Source organism: Theropithecus gelada, chromosome 15 (genome assembly GCF_003255815.1).
Source record: "Theropithecus gelada isolate Dixy chromosome 15, Tgel_1.0, whole genome shotgun sequence".
Classification (NCBI taxonomy): domain Eukaryota; kingdom Metazoa; phylum Chordata; class Mammalia; order Primates; family Cercopithecidae; genus Theropithecus; species Theropithecus gelada.
The window spans coordinates 102,837,274-102,861,217 of NC_037683.1; positions in this window are offsets into that span (position 1 = coordinate 102,837,274).

Here is a 23,944-nt window from a genome sequence, read left to right on the forward strand (position 1 = left end):
GAATGATGTAATCCCCCCAAAAGAATGAGCCAGTAACTCATTACTTTCCCTCCCAAAGAGCACATGTACAACCTACTAGGTGGGTTGGGGACTTGGACTCAGGAAGGCCTCTAAGGGCAGGGGTTTGGCCCTGGGGAAGTGTTGTGGGCAATTATTTTAGGGACACAGAACAATCAGAAAGAGTTTGGTCAGCACGAGGCCACACTCACCCCACTTCAGTGAAGGTAACTGACTCACCTCTGAGACTTGCCTTCAGCCAGGGTGTTCAGGGCAGTGATTGACAAGTGGAGAGGTGTCCTCAGGGGACACCAGGACACCAGGGTGAGTCACTGGGCAGAGCCACCAGAGTGATCCTGGTCTCCTCCACTTCCAGAGGTGCCAAGGCTGCAACTCCATGGAAGACAGGAGCCCTGAGACCTCTCTGAAGCCAAGGCCCTGGGGCACATGGCTGAGGCCACTGTACTGGGCTTTGTGGACGTTCCATTAGCTAGTAGGGAAGAGAATCCCATGCCTAGGTTGTTTCTGAGCATGGCAGGGGCCACGTTCCTCAAAGGTGGTTTGCAGATTCTAGGAGGGAGAAAGCTATACTAGGCGGTCCCTGAAGGCCCGGGAGGCAACGGTGGACATCGTGAGACCAGCTCGAGCCGGGGTATGGGGACCTGAGTTGAGAGCAGCAGAAGGGCTGCTTTTCTCCTACATTCCTCGTCTGCAACTTCAGGGCTGGCTATCACTATCTGGCCCTCTCCAAATCCTCAGGGGCATTAGGGTCATTGCCTGGTGTGTAAATCATTAACAAAATGTAAAAGGTTGCAAAAAATGGCCTCTTCAGCATTTCATATTGGCTCCTTCGTATTTCATATTTCCCAATATCTTCCAGCTGAAGCCCTGCCCCCTGGCTTCCTGGCGCACAGACCCTCTGCTCCAGCGCAGGCCTCCTGCTGTGACTCTTCTCCGGTACCCTCTTGGCAAAGGTTTTCTCCACAAAAAGAGCAAAAGCCTTTATCTGCTTTCAGGAACTTTGGGAAACTCCTTCAGCTGGCTGGGGAGATGATTTTCTGGTTTTGATCTTTTCCCTAGCAAGCTTGGTGTACTCAAACAACTCTCTACATCTCACTGTGCTCTATCTTCCTCTTTTATAAAATGGCAGTCATGCTAACCAGCCTCTCCATCTGTGGGGTTGCATGATCCATAGCAAATATTCCCTGATGGATAAGCATGGTGCTGAGAGGCTTGTCTACGTCAGCTGTGTAAGCCCCAGGATGACCTGCACACAGGGAAACTAAGGCACACGGAGACCAGCTCGTAGTCAGTGACAAGTAACCTGCCAAGAGTGGTGGTTTAAAAGCATATCTTGCAAATTCTTGGACACTCTTGTCATCCCGAAATAGAGTCTAACCCTCCTCCCTTGAATACGGGCTGGCTTCAGTGGTGGCAATGTCCATGTGTGAGTTTGAGGTTTGATTAGAAAAGATGACACAGCTTCTGCCTGACTCTCAAGACCCTTGTTCTTGGACCTTAGCTGCCATGCTGGGAGGAAGCCCAGCAGCCACGCGGAGAGGACACGACAGCCGAGGTCCCAGCCAAGCCAGCATCAACTGCCCAACACATCAGTGAGTGATCCTGCAGAGCTTCCCATCTCCTAGCCACCGCAGCTGATGCTCTGAGGGCGGAGGCGAGCTGTCCTTGCTGGGCACTGCTTAAATTGCAGATGTATGAACAAAATAAAAATGGTGGTTATTTTAAGACACTACATTTTGGGTCTCTAGGTGTTTGGGGGTGGTTTTCCTCCAGCAATAGGTCCCCAGTCTTGTGCTTTTAGAGTCCTTGTCAAGAAGTAAAGTACAATGAGGAGGCGAGCCACGTGCCCCTTACCCTATCCAGGTCTGCTGCCTAACGTTCATCCCACCCACCCGCAGGAAGCTGGAGCCTGAAGCAGGTTCTGAGGGCTGCTTGGTGTTAAGTGCTGGTATTTCTGGTGCTTGGTTCGCTGCTGCTCCCTGGCAGTCACTGGAGCTGCTTAGCTCGGTGTACTTAACCCACATCATTAGAGGAAAGGAAGTGGCTGAGGGCATCTCCCCACACCTCAGGGCCACTAAAGCAAACGCCTGGGCTTAGAAGGCAGCATTATCTTCCTGCCCTGACCCCCAGCGTCTTACAAGCATTTTCATCTTCACAAGGGAGCAGGAGGAAAGCCCTTCCTGGCTACGGTGCTTTGGGCTGATGCATCTCAGCCCCCTGTGGGAGACAGAGCTCAGGTCTTGAATCACTGTTACCTGCAAGTTCAGGGACAGACACTTTGAAATACCAGCTGAAAGGTGTTCTGTGTTGCTGAATTCCACACCAGCAGTATCCGGACTTATCAAGGTGGGATTCTTGGTGTGTGCAGTGTAAGAGCTGAAGAACTTCAAGTGCTGTTGATGGCAAGTATAATATGGATCATCTCATACATTCGCCATGTATTTTTTCTTTTTTAAATTGTAGTGAAAAGCACACAACATAAAATTTACTGTCTTAACCATTTTTAAATGTACAGTTCAGTACTGTGAAGGACACTCATATTGTTGTGAGGCCAATCTCCAGAACTTATTTGTCTTACAAAACTCTATACCCACTAACGAGCTATCCCCTGTTCCATTTTTGGAAACCACCATTCCATTTCCCATCTCTGTGAATCTGACTCCCTTAGGTGCCTCAGGTAAGTAGAGTCAGAGAGCATTTGACTTTTTGTGATCTGCTTGTTTCACTGAGCATCATGTCCTCAGGGTTCATCCCTGTGGTAGCATGTGTCAGAATTTCTTTCCTTTTGGGGTGGAGTAATACTCCATGGTGTGGCTAGACCACATTTTGTTCATCCATTCATCAGCTGATGGACACTGTGTTGCTTCCACCTGTCATCCGCCGTGAATTACACTGCTGTGAGCATGGGTGCACACATACAATGCATTTTTTGTGGTCTGTAGGTCTCTGGGGATGGCCCCTTCCCCCTGGGCAGATGAAGGGCACTGTGGATCCCTAAACCTCGGCCCTCCTCAGGAGTTTCCTGGTAGGACAGATGTGCACGAGGCCTCTGGCCTCCCTGGTAGGGCATGCTGGAGCAACCTGGGCAGACGCTGGCTCCAGCAGCTATCAGATTTCCTCACATTTAGAGGCCCAAGGGCCGACAGATACAGTCCATGAATTACTCCTAACTAGTTTCCTGACAGCCATGGTTGTGGTCCCACCTGTTGCAAAAAGGGAGTTTCGGGTTTCCCCGGCCAGGTGGAGTCTGAGGGTGCCCAGGGCCAGTGTGTGTAAGGGCCATGCGGGGCCCACTGCTCTGGTCTCCCCTTGGATGTCTACTAAATCTGCAGCGTCAGACCCAGCTGATTTAAGAAATCCTAAATGGAGCAATCCAAGAAACCACTTCATCAAGCCAACTTTATTGCAGACAGATATGAAACTGCCGACTTCTGGTCTGGCTGCACAGCTGTGTAAAATTGTTTAGTAACCTGGGTCAACAGATACTAAGCAGAGTGAAGAACGGGTCGTAAAATTTGATAGGCTGATGGGGCTTGCAAGACAGATGGGGTGAGGTGGGGTGGGCTGGGGAAGGTGGTGGAATAGGGCCCAAAGGTTATGATCTGCGTGACTTTCAGACCTGCAGAGCTGTCTGGGCATTAAACGCAGGATAGCCCCCAGGAGTTCCTTCCAGAGAAGAAATAAAGAAAGGCCTGATTGCAGAATGATCATCATGATAAGCCAGTGAGATGACGGAGGGAGGGTCGTAAATCTGGGGGTTTAGGAGGTGTTAGGATGCAAAGACCAGTGGGGAAGGGAGAAGAGTGTGGTTGCATTTTCCATACCATATTTTTTTAGCTTCTAAATCAATCTAAAATTATATGTGTTTGGAAGTGCCCTGGAAACCATCTGTAACCCCAAAACAACATTAAACAATTCAGAGACGTTGTCAGAGTTATCTGGACTAGAGGCCCTCTCATGAGGTCGAGGAAGACGGTTGTGGTTCTCAGCCAGTCCACTCCAGGGACCCTTGTGCTGCGGGGCCCTGCAAACAGCAGGCAGCTGCCCTGGCTGCCGGCTCCCACTACTTCCCTGCTCTGCTGGGTGACTCTCACTCCACTGTCACTCAGCGTGCTCTGCCCCCAGCCTGCCAGAAGGGTGCTCATCTGATTCTGCTGCCCAGGGAGGGCTTTTCCCTACTGAGTGGCCGAGAGCCGCTGTCAAGGGCTGTCCGGCTTTGTCTTGATTTGGCCTGGTTTGGTCCTCTGTCTGGTGCTGTGGAGTTAGGCCCCCTGAGGCTCTCTTTTGTGTTCCTGATGTCCTCTTCTATGAGTATTGCTTGGATTTAAACTGGTTTAAGCAACAGAAGACAGCCCAGAGGCGCCGCAATCCTGGCTTAGTTTTCCTCCAGTTGGATTTGCAGAAGATTCGAGGTTCCTTTTGTATAGGAGAGGAAATCAAAGCTAAAGGCACCGTGTTTCGATGTGAACAGGAAGGGCAGAACAATCAGAGCTGATTGTATACAGCCAGGTGACTCTGGGAGAAAAAATTACAACCTAAAATCATTTCATAGAAACCATATATGATTCAAAAGATTTGAATGAAGTATTTAACCCATGAAGCTAGATAAAAAGCAAAGTAAGCCTAAAGAAAAGGAAAGAAACAAGAAAAACAAATGTAGTAGTCTTTGAAATGTCATGTAAGTATGAAAGAAACCCAGTAGATAAGGTCCATGAATCCTCAGTCTGGTAACCCCTCCCTCCCCCAGCACTCACACAAGCACACACAACCTGCCTCATAAGCCTGATCAAGTAGGAAAGGGAGAATACAGCCTTGGAGGTGGGAAGGGTCCAATTATAGGCCAGGTGTGGTGGCTCACGCCTGTAATCCCAGCACTTTGGGAGGCCGAGGTGAGCGGATCACCTGAGGTCAGGAGTTCAAGACTAGCCTGGCCAACATGGCGAAACCCTGTCTCCACTAAAAGTACAAAAATTAGCCAGGTGTGGTGGTGGGTGCCTGTAATCCCAGCTACTCAGGAGCCTGAGGCAGCAAAATTGCTTGAACCTGGGAGGCGGAGGTTGCAGTAGGCTGAGATAGCGCCACTGCACTCCAGCCTGGGTGACAAGAGCCAGACTCTGTCTCAAAAAAAAAAAAAAAAAAAAGAGTCCAATTATGAGAGGTTAAGATGTCCTTTTTAAATCAGTAAATTTGGAGATCCACATAGAATTGATGATTTTCTCAGAAAGCACAATCACACTGCCTCAAGAATGAGAAGAATTCTGAGTGTACCAAACATTACAGAAGAAATAAAAATGTCAAAGTTCTACTTCCATAAAAGGCATCACACACAGTTTTGTAGACTAATGTAACCTTGAAGTGGTGGCCAATTCCCACGATATTTGAAGTATTTTTCAGGGGATTAAAAGGCAAAAAACAAAACAAAACCCCAAAAATCTTTGCATGTAATTCCACAAAGGGAGAAACACACTTAAGATTGAATAGAACAAAAAAGAAAATAATTTCCTAATCTTACTCATGAATATGGCCATGCAACCATCCCAGCCACACCAGCAGGAGTTGGAGATGTATTCTCAGCAGAAATGGAATGACAAGACTCTGCACTAGGAAACCCCAGACACAGGTGGGCAAAGTGAGAAGGAAGTCTTCCCAGTACAGGGAGAGATCTCCATTCTGCTTGGCTCCCATACACAGGGCTAGGCATGTACCTGCCCCCTTGAAGGAGACTGGAGAATTCTTATCTGAAGAATCTCATCCAAGAGGAAACACACTCAGAGACTCTGACATGGTAGGCCTCCAGTGGAATGGCCAGGTCCTTGCTGGATTACCTAGAATTCCATCTGTTTAGAAGCTAAACACCACACACACACACACACACACACACACACACACACACACACACACAGTTTCTAATCTCTGTGTGGATAAACTTTGAAATGTAAATATTTTAAAAAGTGCATACAATAGACATATAGTAAGTACCATATTTAATAATGACATTTTGGAAACATTTCTCTTATTGTCAGAAAAAATACAGATACTGACAACAAATTTAGGTGTTTTACATTGTCTTAAGATCACTGCAAGAACAGGGAAAAAGACATAAATATTTAAAAGTAAGAGACACAATTTTAATTATTTATTTGCATGTAGAAAATACAAGATAATCAAATTTATTTGAATTAATATGACATAATTTTGTAGTCAGATCCAAAGTAAATTTATAAAATGTAAGCATTTTTCTAAATTTCAGCAACAGGAAGATGTAATTTTAACAATACTATTCATATTATTATTGAAAACTTACAACATTTTGTAATACGCATAAAAAGACACATGTGAGGCTGAGCACGGTAGCTGACGCCTGTAATCCCAGCACTTTGGGAGGCTGAGGCATGCAGATCATGAGGTCAGGAGTTCGAGACCAGCCTGACCAACATGGTGAAATCCTGTCTCTACTAAAAATACAAAAATTAGCCAGGCATGGTGGCAGGTGCCTGTAATCTCAGTTACTCTGGAGGCTGAGGCAGGAGAATCACTTGAACCTGGGAGGCAGAGGTTGCAGTGAGCCAAGATCACGCCACTGCACTCCAGCCTGGATGACAGAGACTCTGTCTCAAAAAAAAAAAAAAAAAAAAAAGACACATGTGATATCTATTGTTATGGATTGAATTGTGCCTCCATCACGTACAGATGTTGAAATCCTAGTCCCCAATACCTCAGACTGTGGAAGTGGAGTCCTGTCAGTTGTATTTAATTAGCTAAGTTAAGAGGAGGTCATACTGGAGTAGGCAGGGCCCCCTAGCCCAACATGGCTGGTAACCTTATAAACAGGGGAAACTTGGACACACACCAGCACAGAGGGAGAACCCATGTAGAGATGAAGGAAGACATTGGGTGATTCTTCTACAAGCCAAGGAACACCAGAGACTCCCGCACACCTCCAGAAGTTGAGAGAGAGGCCTGGGGTTCCTTCTCCCTCATAGCCCGGGGAGGAGCCAGCCTCCTGACACCTGGATCTCAGACTTCTGGCTTCCAGAACCGTGAGACCTTACATTTCTTCTGTTTAAGCCACCCAGTCTGTGGGACTTTGCTATGGTACCCCTAGTGAAACGAATACACCTATATATGGGACCCTAAAAACCTTTACTGAAAGATCTAAAAGAAGACTTGAACAAAGGGAAATGCAGGAGACTCTTCGATAAAAGACTATACCACATTCCCCCCAAGTTAATCTACAACATCACTGCAATAACAGAATGCTTGCTGAAGTGGTCACTTTCACATACTGTTTGCGGAGGGCAATTTGTCAAGAGTCAACACATTTGGAACTCTGCCCACCTTGTTTGCCTTGTCATTCCACTCAGGATTCCAGCTTTTAGAAAGAATTGAATCTGATTGTAAACACCCATGTTCAAGCAATTTTACTGCAGCCTGGTCTATAATGGGAAATAATTGGGGAAAACCCATAACTGAATGTCAATGAAGGATTGATAAATAAATTACGGCATATACAAAGTCTAGAATTCTATTCATTGGTTAGAGTATTGAGGTGTCTGTATATGTGATGGTGTGGGAAGATAGCTAGGATAAACTTTTTTTTTTTTCTTTTTGAGACAGATTCTTGCTCTGTTGCCCAGGCTGGAGTGCAGTGGTACGATCTCAGCTCACTGCAACCTCCGCCTCCCGGGTTCAAGCAATTCTCCTGCCTCAGTCTCCTGAGTAGCTGGGACTACAGGCACGCGTCACCATGCCCAGCTAATTCTTTTATTTTTAGTAGAGACAGTGTTTCACCATGTTGGCCGGGTTGGTCCCCAGATACATGTTGGCCGGGCTGGTCCCCAGATACAGACTAATGGGAGGTCCTGTATCCTTCTCAGGATGTTTCCTTACTCCCCCAATCACCCAAACACCCCAGGGGTTATGCAATCCAAACAGGAGATTCTCTGCCTTTCCACTGCCAGGCAGGGGTGGAGCTCAGTGTCTGTTCCCTTGCAGCCGTCTCCTGCAGCCTGGCAAGCTTAGTGTCAAGGGCTATGTTTGCCTTGCCCGGCTTCCTGCCCCAGATGTTCTGGGAAGGTCTTGTGACTCCACTTCTCCTTAATAGGTGTATTAGTCTGTTCTCACACTGCTAATAAAGACATAGCCAAGAATAGGTTATTTATTCACTTATTTATTTATTTATTTATTTATTTATTTATTGAGACAGAGTCTCGCTCTGTTGCCCAGGATGAAGTGCAGTGGGGTGATCTCGGCTCACTGCAAGCTCCACTTCCCGGGTTCACGCCATTATCCTGCCTCAGCCTCCCAAGTAGCTGGGACTACAGGCGCCTACCACCACGCCTAGCTAATTTTTTGTATTTTTAATACAGACGGCATTTTGCCATGTTAGCCAGGATGGTCTCGATCTCCTGACCTCATGATCCACCTGCCTCAGCCTCCCAAAGTGCTGGGATTACAGGTGTGAGCCACCACACCAAGCAAGAATAGGTAATTTATAAAAGAAAGAGGTTTAATTGACTCACAGTTCCACATTGCTGGGGAGGCCTCACAATCATGGTGGAAGGTGAATGAGGAGCAAAGTCACATCTTAGATGGCGGCAGGCGAGAGAGCTTGTGCAGGGGAACTCCCATTTATAAAACCATCAGATCTGGTGAGGCTTATTCACTACTGAGAACAGTATGGGGGAAACCGCCCCCATGATTCAATTACCTCCACCTGGCCCCTCCCTTGACATGTGGGGATTATTACGACTGAAGGTGAGATTTGGGTGGGGACACAGCCAAACCTTATCAATAGGGTCACCTGCAGGCCTGGGACTAGGTTAGGCTATTTGGCTCTTGGGGCTTCCAGGTTCCTGCCACTTGAAGGTTGTAGGGGAGGGGATTCTTTCCTCTCATCTCCCTACCTCTTCTCCCTGATGACCTCAACCAGGGCATGTAGCCTAAGGCTCTCTCTTCTACCTCTCAGCCATGGGACCTAGACTCTAGATTCTATCCCTGTCTGAGACACGTAGCTTCATTCCCATCATGGGCTGAATCTTCAGAACATGAAAACCCGTTTATGTTATACACTGCTTTCAGGCCAGCCCCATCTCCTGGCAATTTCTTTCTTCCGGAGACCTTAAGCACAAAAAGCTGAAACAAGTGTGTGGCTATATATTTTATTCTCATACCTCCACCCTAGTCATGAAAAGCTTTTGCTTGAAAACTCCAGGGTTTCTCTTGCTAAAAGCAGGAAAAAAGAAAGGCAAAATACAAATTACATATTCAGTCGGTCACCTCGTTATACATTTATTCACAAAAACCAAAAAGCCACCCTCCCCAACCCACACATTTTAAGTAAGTGGGAAAGATCTGAGAGGATTCACACCAGAGTGCTAACAGGAGTGACCAAAGGCTGGCAGAGGGGGTGTGGAGGGGAGGGGAGGTGGAGCTATTACAAGGGAGACATCTTTTTTGCTCTGTAAATTTAACATTCGATGTTTTACAAGCATGCATTACTTTTGCAGTTTAAAAAGTCAATAAAACCCATAGATTTGTAAGCACTTACTAGTTTACCTAGTGTTTTAAATTCAGTAAGTACTGTGCTTAATTAAACACCTACCATGCACAGTACTAGTCTAGATGCTGGGAACACAGTAATCAATGAAGCAGCGTCAGCAAAGCCCGGTCCTCCTGAAGCTTCCACCGTAGACACACATAGATTTTCTAGTGATTTTTTCCAGGAGGAAAAACCAGAATTATTGTCTTTTTAATATTTTATTTTATTTTATTTTATTTTTAGCTAAAGATGAATGTCTGTAAGGATTGGTAGAGTACACAAAATTTTGGCCGGATGTGGCGGCTCATGCCTGTAATCCCAGTCTTTAGGAGGCGGGTGGATCTCTTGAGCCCAGGAGTTCTAGACCAGCCTGGGCAACATGGAAAAACCCCGTCTCTACAAAATACAAAAAAAAAAACCCAACAATTAGCCAGGCATGGTAGCCCGTGCCTCTGGTCCTAGCTACTCAGGTGGCTGAGGCAGTAGAATTCTTGAACTCAGGAGGTGGAGGCTGCAATAAACTGAGATTGCACCGCTGCACTCAGCCTAGGTGACAAAGCAAGACCCTGTCTCTACATAAATACATACATAAAGTTTTATGACATCTGCAACAATTTTATCAAGCTGCTCAAATAATTGTGGCTTCTATGGTAACAAAATCATAGCTATCCCAAATCCTACCGTGAAGGTACTCACACTCATAGTGAAGACAAGGCTAAATTCCAATTAGAGGTTGGTTGGAAATAAAGATGGAATTCTTTCCCCATTCAAGTTCTCAGACTCTTTGACTTCCATCCACAGACCCCTTGGATACATTTCTTTCAAGTGAGTTTGTGACTTTGGTGAATTACTCCAGGGTGGAGTTTGGTGAGCTAATTTGTATTAAATTAAACAGGAAGGCATATATACATTGAGATGGGTTTTGAAAAATCAGTGCTGCCAAAGTCAAGGTGAATAGAAGAGACACTGCCTTAAAAAGTCATCGTCTTCATGTGCTCCCCAGAGGACATGGTGAAGGACTCTTCAAACTCCTCCAGAAGGCCAAGGAGGGGAAGAAGGGAGAAGAAGTTGCCTTGGACCTGCCGGAGAAGGCTGTAGGAGGGTGTTGGGTGTCTCCTGGGGCCCTGCAGCCCCTTCCGGCAGTAATTTGGGGAAACAGGACATGTTGGCTCCCCACAATTCCTGGACCACAGCAAAGCTTCATCCCTGGAAGACACCCTCCTCATCCCACTCTTACTAAGCCTCCTCCTTTCAAAGGAAAAACAGCCTCTTGTCTCCAAAGAAAACTGAAGAGGAGGGGGACAGAGCAGAGGCCCTTTCCATTGGGCGAGGGAGCTCTCAGCTCACCCCTGGGCCTGTCCCCATAGTTTCCGCAGACTGGGAAGGAGGAATGTGGCCCATCCTTCTAAGATATTGATGGGATGAATAGACCTTTAGAAAAGTCAGGGTGGAGAGTCTGGTCCTGGGGAGTTTTAATTACATCATCCTCATTATCAGTCTTTGCCTTGACATTGAATTTTTTGTTGCAAGAAGGGAAGGAGGCAGTGCAGGGCCAGGTGGGGCTGCCCAAGGGTGTTGTAAGGCTCAGATAGTGCCTGGAGAGCCCTCCTGGCGCTTGGGACCGATGAGCTCACCACAAGAAGGGCCATGACCTCATGACTGCAGGACATTGTTTTTTTTGGCCTCCGGAATTGACAAGATTAGCTACATGTATGTATTTTTTTCTTCAGGAACCATAGGCATTCCTGAGATAGGAGGATTGTGTACATTTGCAAACCTGCAGGGTTTGAGATTCACAGTGACAATCCGCAGCTTCTAGGGCTGTCATGAAAATGGCATGGGATGCTGGCCCACATGGGGTGCTGTGCACGACACACTTTGCTGTTACCCACTAAAGCTGCCCTCCGCCTGCCCACCAATCAAAGGGGTTTAAAGGTTTGAAGTCTGGCTCATATAAAAGCTGTGCCTCAAACTTCAAGATTGGTTGTTAAAATGCAGGTTACTATGCCCCACTTCCTAACAATTCTAATACAGGACTCGTGTGTGTGTGTGTGTGCTGTATAATGTGTGGTGTGTGGGGGATGTATAGCTTGTGTAGTGCGTATAATGTGTTTCTGTGTTTCTGTGGTGTGTTGTGTAGTTTGTGTTGTGTGTATGTGTGTGGGGGTGTGTATACTGTGTGGGGTGTATAGTTTTTGTGGTGTGTGTAATGTGTGTAGTTGTGAGTGTGTGTTTGTAGTTTGTGCTGTGTGTATGTGTGTGTGGGTGTATACTGTGTGTGGTGTATAGTGTGTATGTGTGTGTGGTGTGTGTGTAATTTGTGCTGTGTGTATGTGTGTGTGTGGGATGTATGTGTATATATATGGTGTGTGTATGTGTGTGTGGTGTGTGCTTATGTGGATTTGTGTGGTGTATATGGTATGTGTAGTATGTGGTGTGGGGGGCATGTGTGGGTGGCATATAGTGTGTGTAAGATGTGTAGTGAGTGGTGCGTGCGTGGTGTGTGTAGGTGGGGTGTGTGCTGTGTGTGGTGCATGTGGGTTTATAGTGTGCGTATGGATGTGTATGATGTGTGTATGGTGTGTGTCTGGTGTGTGAATGGGATATGTGCGTGTGCGTGTGTGTGGTATGTAATTTGTGCTGTGTGTGTATGTGTATATGTGTGGTGTGTGCTTGTGTGGGTTTGTGTGGTGTGTATGGTGTGTGTGGTATGGGCTATGGGTGGCATGTATGGATGGCATATAGTGTGTGTGAGATGTATAGTGAGTGGTGTGTGTACGGTATGTGTAGGTGGGGTGTGTGCTGTGTGTGGTGTGTGTGGGTTTACAGTGTGCGTGGTTTGTATGCATATGATATGTGAATGATGTGTGTATGGTGTGTGTCTGGTGTGTGAATGGGGTGTGTGTGTCTGTGAGTGTGTATGCAGGGCAGGCAGGAGTCAGGAATCTTCATGATTCCCCAGTAGTTCTGCTGCTGATGTTGCAGAGATCATACTGCCTCTAAACCCCGGATCAGGGCTAGCCCACGTATATTTTTATTTACAGGTTGTATACTAAATACAGTTAAACAGTGGGGAGAACAAAACCAGCCTGGATAGTGTTTAAAAAAAATAAATCCCACGTACTGTAGGATGTTAGATTTTAGTAAACTTCGTTCGTCTTGCTTCCTGCAGTCTCGTGAGAAGGCCAGGACCCCAGGCTACCAGTTTGAGTGTGTTTATCCAGCGAGCTGGGGGTAGTGGAGCAGCGGAGCTGGTGGCTCTGCCCCACTTCTGTGGGGCCTTCTCCGGGGCCCTGTGTCAGTGGGCAGCACGCTCTCTGGCCTCCACCTGCCTTTTGGTCAACATTGGAACACGTGTCTCCTGCCGCTCTGTGGTGCGGCCTGTGGGCAGCGTGGGAGGTCCTAGGTGAGCTGAGCAGCGGCCAGGCTCAGTGCCCTTGGTGAGCTCTGCCCTCCAGTTGTGTCAATAATTCCATGTCTAGTTTGACTCAAGAAATGTTTCTAGTTAATTTAATTGCAAGTAGCTGAATTCTGTTGTCTAGCTGAATTATTTTAGTCTAAGACAGTTCCAGTTGTTGGTGCTTTAAAGATTTTGGTCTGTGGAAATTCATGGTATAATATTTGAGTGTGGTGCATGTGGGTCCTGGTTCAAGACTTTCATATGAGAGACAATCTTTTTTGTTACACACACACACACACACACACACACAGATCCATCCAACCATCTATCTGTATATGTGTCACATATACCATGTTACTCAGTTGGAAATATATAGAATAACCTCATCTCTCTCCCCACCCGCGTTTTCCTTTCATTTTCTTCTGAAGATGTCTTCCTCAAGTGTGAAGTACTTCTCAACAATCTCTCCAATCTTATGATTAACACTCAGTAATGGAGCTCCCTTTCAGCAGCCTGTGGTGTATCTGACCAATCTGATCTCTTCCCTAACACGGCTCTTGCCTTTTGGTACCCACTCAGCAGCGTTACCGGCGTTACCTGCATTGCCTGGAGCACGTCCAGTTGCCCTGGTCCTGGAGGAGCTGTTCTGGCTTTTCCTCTTCTGTGCTGCTGAGGCTCTCCGCCCTCCGTGTCACCTTCCGCGTGGCTGCTTTCTTGCCAGCTCAGCACGTTCACAGCTGTATGCCACTCTGCCAGCCCCCTCTCCGGGTCATCTCTCTCCATAAGGAGATTACAACTCTCAGGAAGGAACTGACAGCTTTCCCCCTTCCCTCCTGCTGCCTCTAGTGCCTCTAGTCTCACCCTAATGTGGATACGGCATCTCCGGCAGGCTGGGCAGGAGGCTGCTCAACCCTGGGCTCTCTGTATGGATGGCAACCATACAGGACAAAGTGACAGAATGGTGCATTCATCTGAGAGCCCCAAAGGCCTGCTTGATCATCCATTTCTGTCACTTTCAAACTCCGGTTTACCAGCAGAAGCAGTCTAAATGCCCATTGTGCACAGCAGATGAAGGCAGGGCTGGTCTGGATGAAACAGAGACTGGTCTCAAGGTCCCCAGCTTGGGTGGTGGGCTCCTTTACATTCTCACAGCCCCCCATAGCATCTCCCAGGCAGTTTGAGAAACCCCCCTGGGCCTTGGGGACAATTAGGTGTGGAGTCTCAGGACTTTGTCTCTAATGATTCTACAAAAGGGCTCAGGATTTTTTTTCCTTCTGGGGATTACGGAAGAAACATTTGGATAAGATTTTAGTTGCAGAGGAAAGAACCCTTTAGTAAATATATTTTGTGTTCCCCCTTCCTCTTCTCGGTGCTCTCAGGGAAAGTTGAAAAGGAAGCAATAATTTTCTATTTTTGATGAGCAACTTTTACTGTACAGGTGGAGGAAGGACTCTGCCCAGGAACTAGGCAAGTATGTAAACAAACTGTCCTGGGCTATAAATAATTCCTTTCCTGTCATGACTCAGGGGGTTGCGGACAAGCCTGCTTGAACAATTCAGAGATTTACAAATCCCACTTTGGTTATAGAAACATTGCAAAAGTAGCTTGTAATTATTTATCCTCCTTTTAAAAAATTTAGCCTTTGGGAGAGAATGGGCCGTATTTTCTCCAACGCGGCATCCTCATCCACATCTGTCTGCTCTGGAACATTGTATGTCAGTCTGTTCTTGGAATCCAGATGTGGAGTGCATGGAAATCCGTCCAGCTGGGCAAGCCCAAGGTCATGGACATGCGAGGTCTGGCTTTTGGAATCTGAATGCTCTTCCCTGACCCCCACACAGTACACACAGCTTGTTTACTGGCAGGTGTGACCAACAATAACAGGAAAAATGACCCTCTCTTCTGAAAATCACGATTATTAATGGGGAAAGGGTGTATTATGTGGCTGCAATGTGTACTTGCCTAGAAATTTTAAATGGAAGGAAGAATCAAAGGAAAGATTCTTTTTCCCCTCCATGAATCATTTTTTTAGGATTCATTTTCCAGATAATTCTGCTGTCCTTGGGGCTTTTGGAACAAGGAGAGTGATTTAGTGCTTTCCAAGGGCTTTTCTCTCCTTCCCTGGCTGTGGTCCACATTCTGTTCAGCTTCCCTTTCGCTGGCTCTACACAGAGTGGAGGAGGCTTGGAGGCGGGCTCAGATGGGGTTGCGGGCCTCTTACCAAGGACACTCCATGTCAGCAGTTGGCCCTGGGGCAGAGACTGTCGGGTGGGCTTGGAAAAGAATGTCTGGCTGCAGAGGAGCTTTGTGAAGTTTCCTTCCCACACTTTGGTGAAGGTCGGGCCCTAGTGGCCTGTCGGGGGATGACCCTGTACCTGGGGTCTGTCTGGGTCTGAAGGTCACGGACAAGTTGAACCTACTGTCCTTGCCTCCTGGCCCCTTGTTGATGAAGCGGAGAGGGGAGGGATCCACAGTCTCTTCTCTCTTCTCTCACTCTCTCTCTTTCTTCCCTTCTTTCCTTCTTCCCTCTTCATTTCCTTCCTTCTCCTCCTCTTCCCCTTCTTTCTCATATCCAGACAAAGGTGCATGCACACAATGGGATGGCCAGCCTTGGGTGTCTCCAGGGAACCAGGCCCAGAAGCAAATGCTGCAGACTATGTCATCCTGCTTGGGGACATGGGAAAAGACACCACACGTTCTTGCAAGACCACAGATAAAATCCAGGGGGTTTGTGAACATATATGAGGAAAGATTCTATCTTGGTTTTCACTAACATTTAACTGCACTTCAGCCTTTCTGTCTCCGGTATTGATGGCACCTCTGACCTCTGGTAGAAGCACAGCTAATGTTTTTTCAGTGTGGTTGTGGCAAACGTCTTGATAGTTCATGTATGCTCAGCACTACTTCAGTAGGGTAGTGTATAGATTACTGCTATTTAGTGTCTTAATGAAGAAGAACATACCAAAGTTTTAAGAAATATTTTTGTAGTGCAAGTTTACTGTGCAGGCATACCTTGGACACATTGCGAGTTTGGTTCCAGATTACTGTGATAAAATGAATATTGCAATAGAGTGGGTCACAAGGATTTTTTGGTTTTCTAGTGCATATAAAAGTATGTTTGCTGGGTGCAGTGGCTCACGTCTGTAATCCCAGCACTCCGAGAGACTGAGGCGGCCGGATCACTTGAGCTCAGGAGTTTAAGACCAGCCTGGCCAACATGGTGAAACCCCGTCTCTACTAAAAATACAAAAATTAGCCAAGCATGGTGGCAGGCACCTGTAATCCCAGCTGCTTGGGATGCTGAGGCAGGAGAATCGCTTGAACCTGGGAGGTAGAAGTTGCAGTGAGCCGAGATCGCGCCATTGCACTCTAGCCTGGGCGTTGCAGGGAGAATCTTTTAAAAAAAAAAAAAAAAAAAAAAAAAAAAAAGTTATGTTTACACTATACTATAGTCTACTAAATGTGGAATAGTATTAAGTCTAAAAAAATACATAGCTGAATAAAAAATACTTTATTGTTAAAAAATGCTAATGATTATCTGAGCCTTTAGCGAGTTGTCATCTCTTTGCTGGCAGAGGATCTTGCCTGGATATTGATGGCTGCTGAATGATCAGAGTGGTGCAGCGTTCCTGTGATGAGGTCACTGCAGCTGGTGGACCTGGAGGGCAAATGCACACGAGGTCACTGCTGCGTGGCTGCCAGGAGCAGTGGAGAGGGCTGCAGGCACCCCTGCAAGGGCCCTGGGGAAGTCGACATTCCCAGGCATACCCGTTCCCTTGACAGTTGTGATTTCAGTTTCCGTAAAGAAGAACACTTCTAGTCATAGTCACTTCAGACATTATGTTTTTAAAATTTCACAAACAGAATGTGCAATACAGAAACACCAGAAACTTCCATGGAAACAGCAAGAGCAGAAGCAACTCCACCTATTAACCTCCCTGGCTGCTGCAAAGCCGGTGTTGGGAAGCCATTGGAAAACGCTGTCACTTTTTGTTAGTTTTCTATTTTTTCTTTGGTTCCCTTTTGTGATTTTCTAAGCCGGACAGCTTCTTCAGAGGCATAGCATACAAGTAAGGGTTTCTTAAATGGCATATGCCCAGTAACAGGCCAGCGTAGGCACTGAAGCCCTCTGTCCCCTTGTCTGTGGCACTAGCCTGGGCTTTAGCACTGCTGCTTAGAGTCAACTTTCTTACTTTTCCTTTTGGAGATGGTCTTGTCTTTGGTAATCTGTTTAGAGATCTCTGGATAATTATCTGGCCCAGATTTTGTGGTCAAGACTCCACCCGTGAGCCCAGCAGGGGCCCAGAAGTCTTCGTAGGTGTCCATTTTTAACATGCCAAGATCCACTTTGCTTATGCTCAAAAGACAAAACTCATATTCCGTCTAGTGGATATTCAGCCTTACTTTGTGCTTCAGAGACATTTCTGACTATAGTGAAATGGACCTAAAGATCCTGTGGGATGAGGCGGCTTCTTACAGACCAAACACAGGGAAGAAAGGAGAGGGCAGGGCTTGGGTCTGACTCTGGGGTCCTGGCAACCCTTTTAAGTGGGACATGCAGGGATGCAGAAGGATGTGGTAGGAGCACCCAGCTAGGCTTGAGGTTGCAGGAATATCCATTCTGGTCCAGCACAGTCTAGCAAGCCTGCAAACCACAAGGAAAAGCCTGAATGCAACTTGGGCCATATCTGCTGTGACAGTGGGCAGTAAAATGGCAGTGGTTGGCAAGGTGTGGGTTGGCCAGGTTGGTATCTAGATGTCTTCAGAGGCCCTGCACATTCCAGAGAGATCCCTGAAAATTCCCAGTCTTTACTGGGACCTGGCGGTTTTAGGGGTTACATGAACTAGAAAGAGCCTGGGTGTGGTGCAGGATGATACCAATCTAGCTAGGCTGCAATGACATTTTTTCCAGAAGGCCCTGGGATGTTAGTTTTCTACTGCTACAAGACAAACTTAATAGGGTAAAGCAGCACCCACAGTTTCTACAGGTCAAGAGCCCAGGCACGGCTTGACTCGGTCCTCTGCTCAGGGTCTCCCAAGGCTGCAAAACAGGTGTCACAGGGCTGAGGTCTCGTCTGGAGGCTGGGGGTTCCACTGGGAAAGAATCTGCTTCCAAGGTCACTCAGGTTGTTGACAGAGTTCACCTCCTCCTGCTGCCAGACTGAGGTCCCCACACTCTTGCTGGCTGTCAGCAGGGGCTGCTCTTGGTTCCTTAGGTCTCCTCAGGTCCTTGTCCCATGGCCCTCTCCCATCATGGCAGCTCCTTCTGCAAAGCCAGTGATGGGGAGAGAGTCTCTCATGTCAGAAAGGGCCCTGATCCTGCTCTTGGGCACTTTCATCTGATTAAGTCAGGTCCTCACAGAATCATCTCCTTTTTGATAACTCAAAACCAGCTGATTTGGGACTTTCATGACAACTGAGGACTGCCTTAATGGTTGCCATATACTGTTGGTTAGATGCAGATCTCAGGTTCTGCCTGCCCTCAGGGAAAGGGGCTTACAAAGACCTGGGCCCCAGGAGGCACAAATTACTGAGGGGTCCCAGGCCTGTGTGCCACAAAGATTTGGGTGGCAGCAGTGAAGCCTGAGCCCTTTGCACTTGAGGCTGGTGGAGGGTGCTGGGTGTACACTGTGTGCCAGTCCCCTCTCAGCTCCCACAGAGCTATTGACCTATAGCCACACTAGTCCCTACACTAGAGGCAGGGTCAGCATCCTTACAGAAACTCTTCCATTGGCTTCCATCATTGTGAGAGCTCTGAGTGCCGTGGTCTCTGGTCCCCACCACTCTCAGTAGGTCTGTGTCTGAGTGAATCATGCTGGATGCAGAGGACCAGCATCCAGGATGCTCAGACCTGGGGCTGTGTCCTCTCCCCATCATCCCATGGCAGGAAGTCACTGCTGGTCCCTGCCTGTTTCAGGACATGGTTCTCCACCTTCTTTAGGGTTTTGCTGTTTGCAGCGAAGCACTTGCTAGGGATACTGCATTTCCCATGTGAGGAAGATGAAGTGTAGGGAGGGTCATACTGGGGAGAGGTGGCCACCCAGACTGCCTTCAAAGCCCCACTCATGACCACTAACTGGGGCACCCCCTAAAGCACAAAAGGCTCAAGGAGAAATCCCCCCCACCAAGTCCTCCATTTATGGCACTTCAGCATCCAGATTTCCTGTGCCGTCAGCTGGAAGGGAGCTTCCAGGCCTCGGACTTTGCTAAGGAGCTCAAGGGATCCCTCTTCCATAAAGCCTTTCTTCCCCACTCCTGGACGCTCTGCAGCCTTACGTCCTCTTTCCTGTGTTCCTTTGCACCTTGTGTAGAATTTGCGCAAACCTCCGTTATAATTGCTGATTTGCAGGCCTGTCTCCTAGCTAGCTAGTGAGTTTTCTGAAGACATGCAGCCAGATATTTTTATCTTTGCATCTCTGGCACCCAAAGCATTACTTGGTGCATCATGGGCATTTGGTAAGTGTTTGTTGAATGACTGAATGAAGGAAAAGGAGTACTTGAAAAATGAAGTTGTTTACTTGCTCAGAGACACAAAGATGTGAGTGATAGGGATGGATTAAAACTCAGGTCTCACTGATTATCCATTGAATAAAAACTTTGACCCTAACGTTGTTACTCTTGGTCACTTCTAAAAGGAAAGAGCTTTCATTAGCACCAAATAATGAGAGCAACTGGCTCCCTGGGCTGTCTCTGGATCTTTCTGAATCTTCTAGAACTTAGTCAAGGTTTTTCTCAGAGTAACAGCAAGCAAAGGCATAGACTGAGCCAAAGGCAAAGACTGTGGGTTTGGTCACACTGAGGTTTAAATCCTACTTTTGTTACTATCCAGATGTTTGGTCCAGGGGAAGTGATCTGACCTCCCTGGGTCACCGTTTACTCATCTGTAAATGCGGAAACAACAATGATGCCCACAGTCAGGGTGACTGTGAGCATTGACCCAGAGAGCACTGGTGAGGGCTGCCACTTATTCACTTCTTCAGCAAATATTTATTGAGCTATTATGTGCTTCTTGTTCCAAGTTAGCTCCAGGCTGTGATGAAGACCCAGGGGAGCTGAGCTGTGTGGGGAAGCCAGACATGGAAACAGAAGATTGGAATGCCAAGGTGCCCCAGAGGGTACGCCAAGAGACTCACGGGCCATAGGTGGCAGAAGACTCAGGTGTGTAGTGGGAGTGACAGAAAATCAAGGAAGACTCAAATAAAACCAAAAGGTGGGTTTCAGCGAAGTCTTAAGCATAGGGGTGCTGGTAGCTGCTCAGGATATACTAGGCTTGCTTCACTCGTTGTCATTCATCTATTTATCATCAAGTACAGTTAATCCCGCGCTTATGCAACTGTTCCACCCCCAAAGGTCTTTGTCAACTTGAACTTTGCATGAGAAAAAGATAATCTACTACATTTTCTTAAATGTTGCTTTGCATTTAAAGTTACAGATCTCCTTATGAACACACACCCCTTTCTATCTGCATGTTATTTCAAAACCCTTCTCCTTGAGGTAAAACCAAGTGGAGTTTGCACGGCTGGGAGGGAGGGTTTGGCCTTGTTCACACTTTAATCTGTCCATTTTGTCTTCTAATTTGATCGCTCATTTGTGGGTGGGTCCTGGTTTTCCCAGCTTTGTCCCTTGCAGTCGTGTCCAGCAGGCAGCAGAATGTGCGTGTGCATGGGTCGCCGAGAGCAGCAAGGATGGGACTGGTGACAGACGAAGCCCTTGAAAGGGACACGCCAGCTTCCGGGGAGCAGCTGCCCCAGCACTGTCTCTGCAGCCTCAGCCTGGCCCAGCCCTGAGGATACCTCCCTCACTCAGAGACCTTGTCACATGCTCTGCTGGGGATCTTGCCGATGTCCTTCCAGGACACTCTTCCCTGCTCTCACCTTGTTCTGTGCCCCAGAGGCTACCCTAGGTGAACTCTGTCAGACAGCTCCCCTACTTTGGCCTCCTTTTGAGGTTTCCTCAGTGGGGAGCGTCCTGTGCCTGACCTGCAGGGCCTCATGGAGGTCCTGCCTCCACCTCACATACCCTGCTTCTGCTTTATCATTCTTTGACGTTCACAATCCTCCCTGAAACTCCATCATTTGGTGCACTCCTCTTTCCCTGTAGATAGGCTCAGGAAGAGCAGGAACCTTTCTGTCTTGCTCACTGATGAATCCTTACCACCTGGAGTAGTGTGGCTCCTTGTAGATGCTCAATACATACTTGCCCAGTGAATGAATGAGGAATGTTTCTGTTTGGCTCCATGATGTCAAGTATTACAGTGATTGAAACCAATGAGTTGGAAATATAAATAAGAACACTATCAAGACCCATATTCTTCAAATTAACTCAATTTTTCTGAATTTGAGACTTTCCTTTCTCTTTTTGCTGTTCTTGCTGGCAAGTCCTGGGAAGGGGCAAAACAAACAAACAAACAAACAAACCAAAACAACAACAACAACAACAAAAAAACAGTCCAAGTTTATTGAGGGATGCAGAAAAGTCAGAGAGGAAGTGGAAGCCAAAAGGCCACATGGACTTCCAGCCACAGTGACCACGTGCAGGAGAGCTTCCCTTAGGCTTGAGGGCACTGCCCAAGCACTTAACTTGTCTTTCAGTTTTCCTCGATCATCTCCAAAGTGGCACCCGCATCCTCTCTTTCTCTCATTTTCTCCAAGCTGCTTGAGAAATTCACAAGAGTCATGGTTAGCGTCTGAGCGAGGAGAAGCTGGGGCTTAGAGGAGGAAGAGCTTCCAGCTGACCTCAGCAACTGCAGGGTTTAGTGATCTTTGGGCTGATTTTGAGTCAGAGGTGCCTTTCCTCCTTAATTCTAGAAGATGGTTATCACATGCATTGTTGTGCATAGGTAGCTGTTTTTGAAAATAACCGAAGAAAGAGTACAGTGAAAAAATCTGAAAAACTGGTCATCAAGAGTTCCAGTAATGACCAGTATTTTCTTCCCTTGAAAGACCTAGTCATTAGCTGTCATTGTTTCTCTGACTTCTGATGATACTGCATCGCTAATATCTCCGTCAAGCCCAGAAGGGCCATGGAGGTGCTGCCCTCACCCTGGAGACAGGGATCCACGTGCTGGCCCTGGTGGTGCAGCCAGGCAGGAGCTCAGTGGAGCAGCAAAGGGGACCCGGCCTCAGAGGTCACCGTGCCTCAGTATTTTGGGCTTGTGAGTAGCTTTTTGTGTTGGCAAAGGGCTCTCAGTGCACCTGATATGGCTCACTCCCTGTCTGTAATCAGAGCCATGCTGCTGGACCTGGGTCATTTTCTGCTTCAGGAAAGAGGTGATGGCTGGATGGTGGCTATTAGTCTACAAACAGGGTTTCTGATTCTTTCGGCCAAGAATGACGGAAAAAATGGAGCTGGGGGTGAGAACTTAGCCCTAAACATCTTCATTGAGTTAACACTACTTTGTATTTCAACGCTTGATTTTGATGCTACCTCCTTCCTCATTTTCCAGGGGAAAAAAAGGTTCTCTCTGCCCTTGAAATATATCTAGGGTGCTTGGGACTTGGACAGACACTGCTATGTCAATGTTGCTAGCAGCATTATTTGCAATAGCCAAAAGTTAGAAACAGCCCAAGAGGCAATCGATGGATGAGTAGATAAACAACATGTGGTCTATACATATGTATTAATTAGGTTTTTAATTTTTGCCATTTCCTGATGCTGTGACATCTGGGGCCCTGCTGACCCTGGAGGGACTGCTCGTTCCAGGGACTAGCTGACTGCCAGGGAAGTTCCCCTGCAGACCCGCCTTTCATGAGCAAACCAGCCAGTCCCAAGCCACCCCAATTACCTCCTCTATGGGGCTCTCACACTCCAGGGCACTATCTCCCTGCACTCATCACCCCAGGGCAGGTACAGGACATTTAGGGACAGCCCCTGCAGCCTAGAGCCTGCTGAAATTATGCAAACTAGGCAACCCTAAGCCTGCTTACCCTGCCTTGCTTGTTCCTTCCTGCGGAAACCCCAATAAAGGCTCTTGCCCACGCCTGCATCCCCTGCCCCCGCCCACACCCCCGCTCCTGCCCCCGCCCCCGCCCCCGCCCCCACCCCTGACCCACCCTGGTGCTTCCTTGTGTGGCCTGGTGTGGCGTGGCCTGGTGTGGCGTGGCCTGGTGTGGCGTGCCCTGCCTCCTGTGTCCAGGGTCTGTGAATATTAACTTTCTCCTTCCTGACAGTCTTTTCTGTGTCTGAATTTCTTATCACACCTGATTAAAACAAATCCCCAGCACATTTAAAACAACATACATGGAATGTAAATCAGCCGTAAGAAGTAATGAAGTTCTGTCCCATGCTACACACAGGGATGAATCTTTTTTTTTTTTTTTTTTTTTTTGAGACAGAGTCCTGCACTGTTGCCAGGCTGGAGTGCAGTGGCGCGATCTCGGCTCACTGCAACCTCCGCCTCCAGGGTTCAAGCGATTCTCCTGCCTCAGCTTCCTGAGCAGCTCGGATTATGGGTGCGTGCCACTGCGCCTGGCTAATTTTTTGTATTTTTAGTAGAAATGGCGTTTCACTGTGTTAGCCAGGATGGTCTTGATCTCCTGACCGCGTGATCCACCAGCCTCGGCCTCCCAAAGTGCTGGGATTCCAGGCGTGAGCCACCGCGCCCGGCCACAACATGGATGAATCTTAAGGATGTTATGTTAAGTGAAGCAAGCCAGGCCCACAAATGCTCCGACATACCATGGCACACAACTGAGTGGTAAGAAAGAATAAACTATTGATCCCTGCGACAACTTGATTGAACCTCCAAGGCATTAGCGTGAAAGAAGGCAATCTCAAAAGGCTACTGCATCCATGTGTATGACATTCTTGAAAAGGTGACCTAGGGACAATGAGTAGATTGGTAGTTGTAAGTGGTTGGGGTGGGGGGGGTTGTGAATATAAAGGGGAGGTACAGGGAGTTTTCGTGGGGGATAGAACATCTCTGTATCCCAATTGCGGTCATGGTTACACAATCTATACATGTCCTAAAGCTCATAGAACTGTAC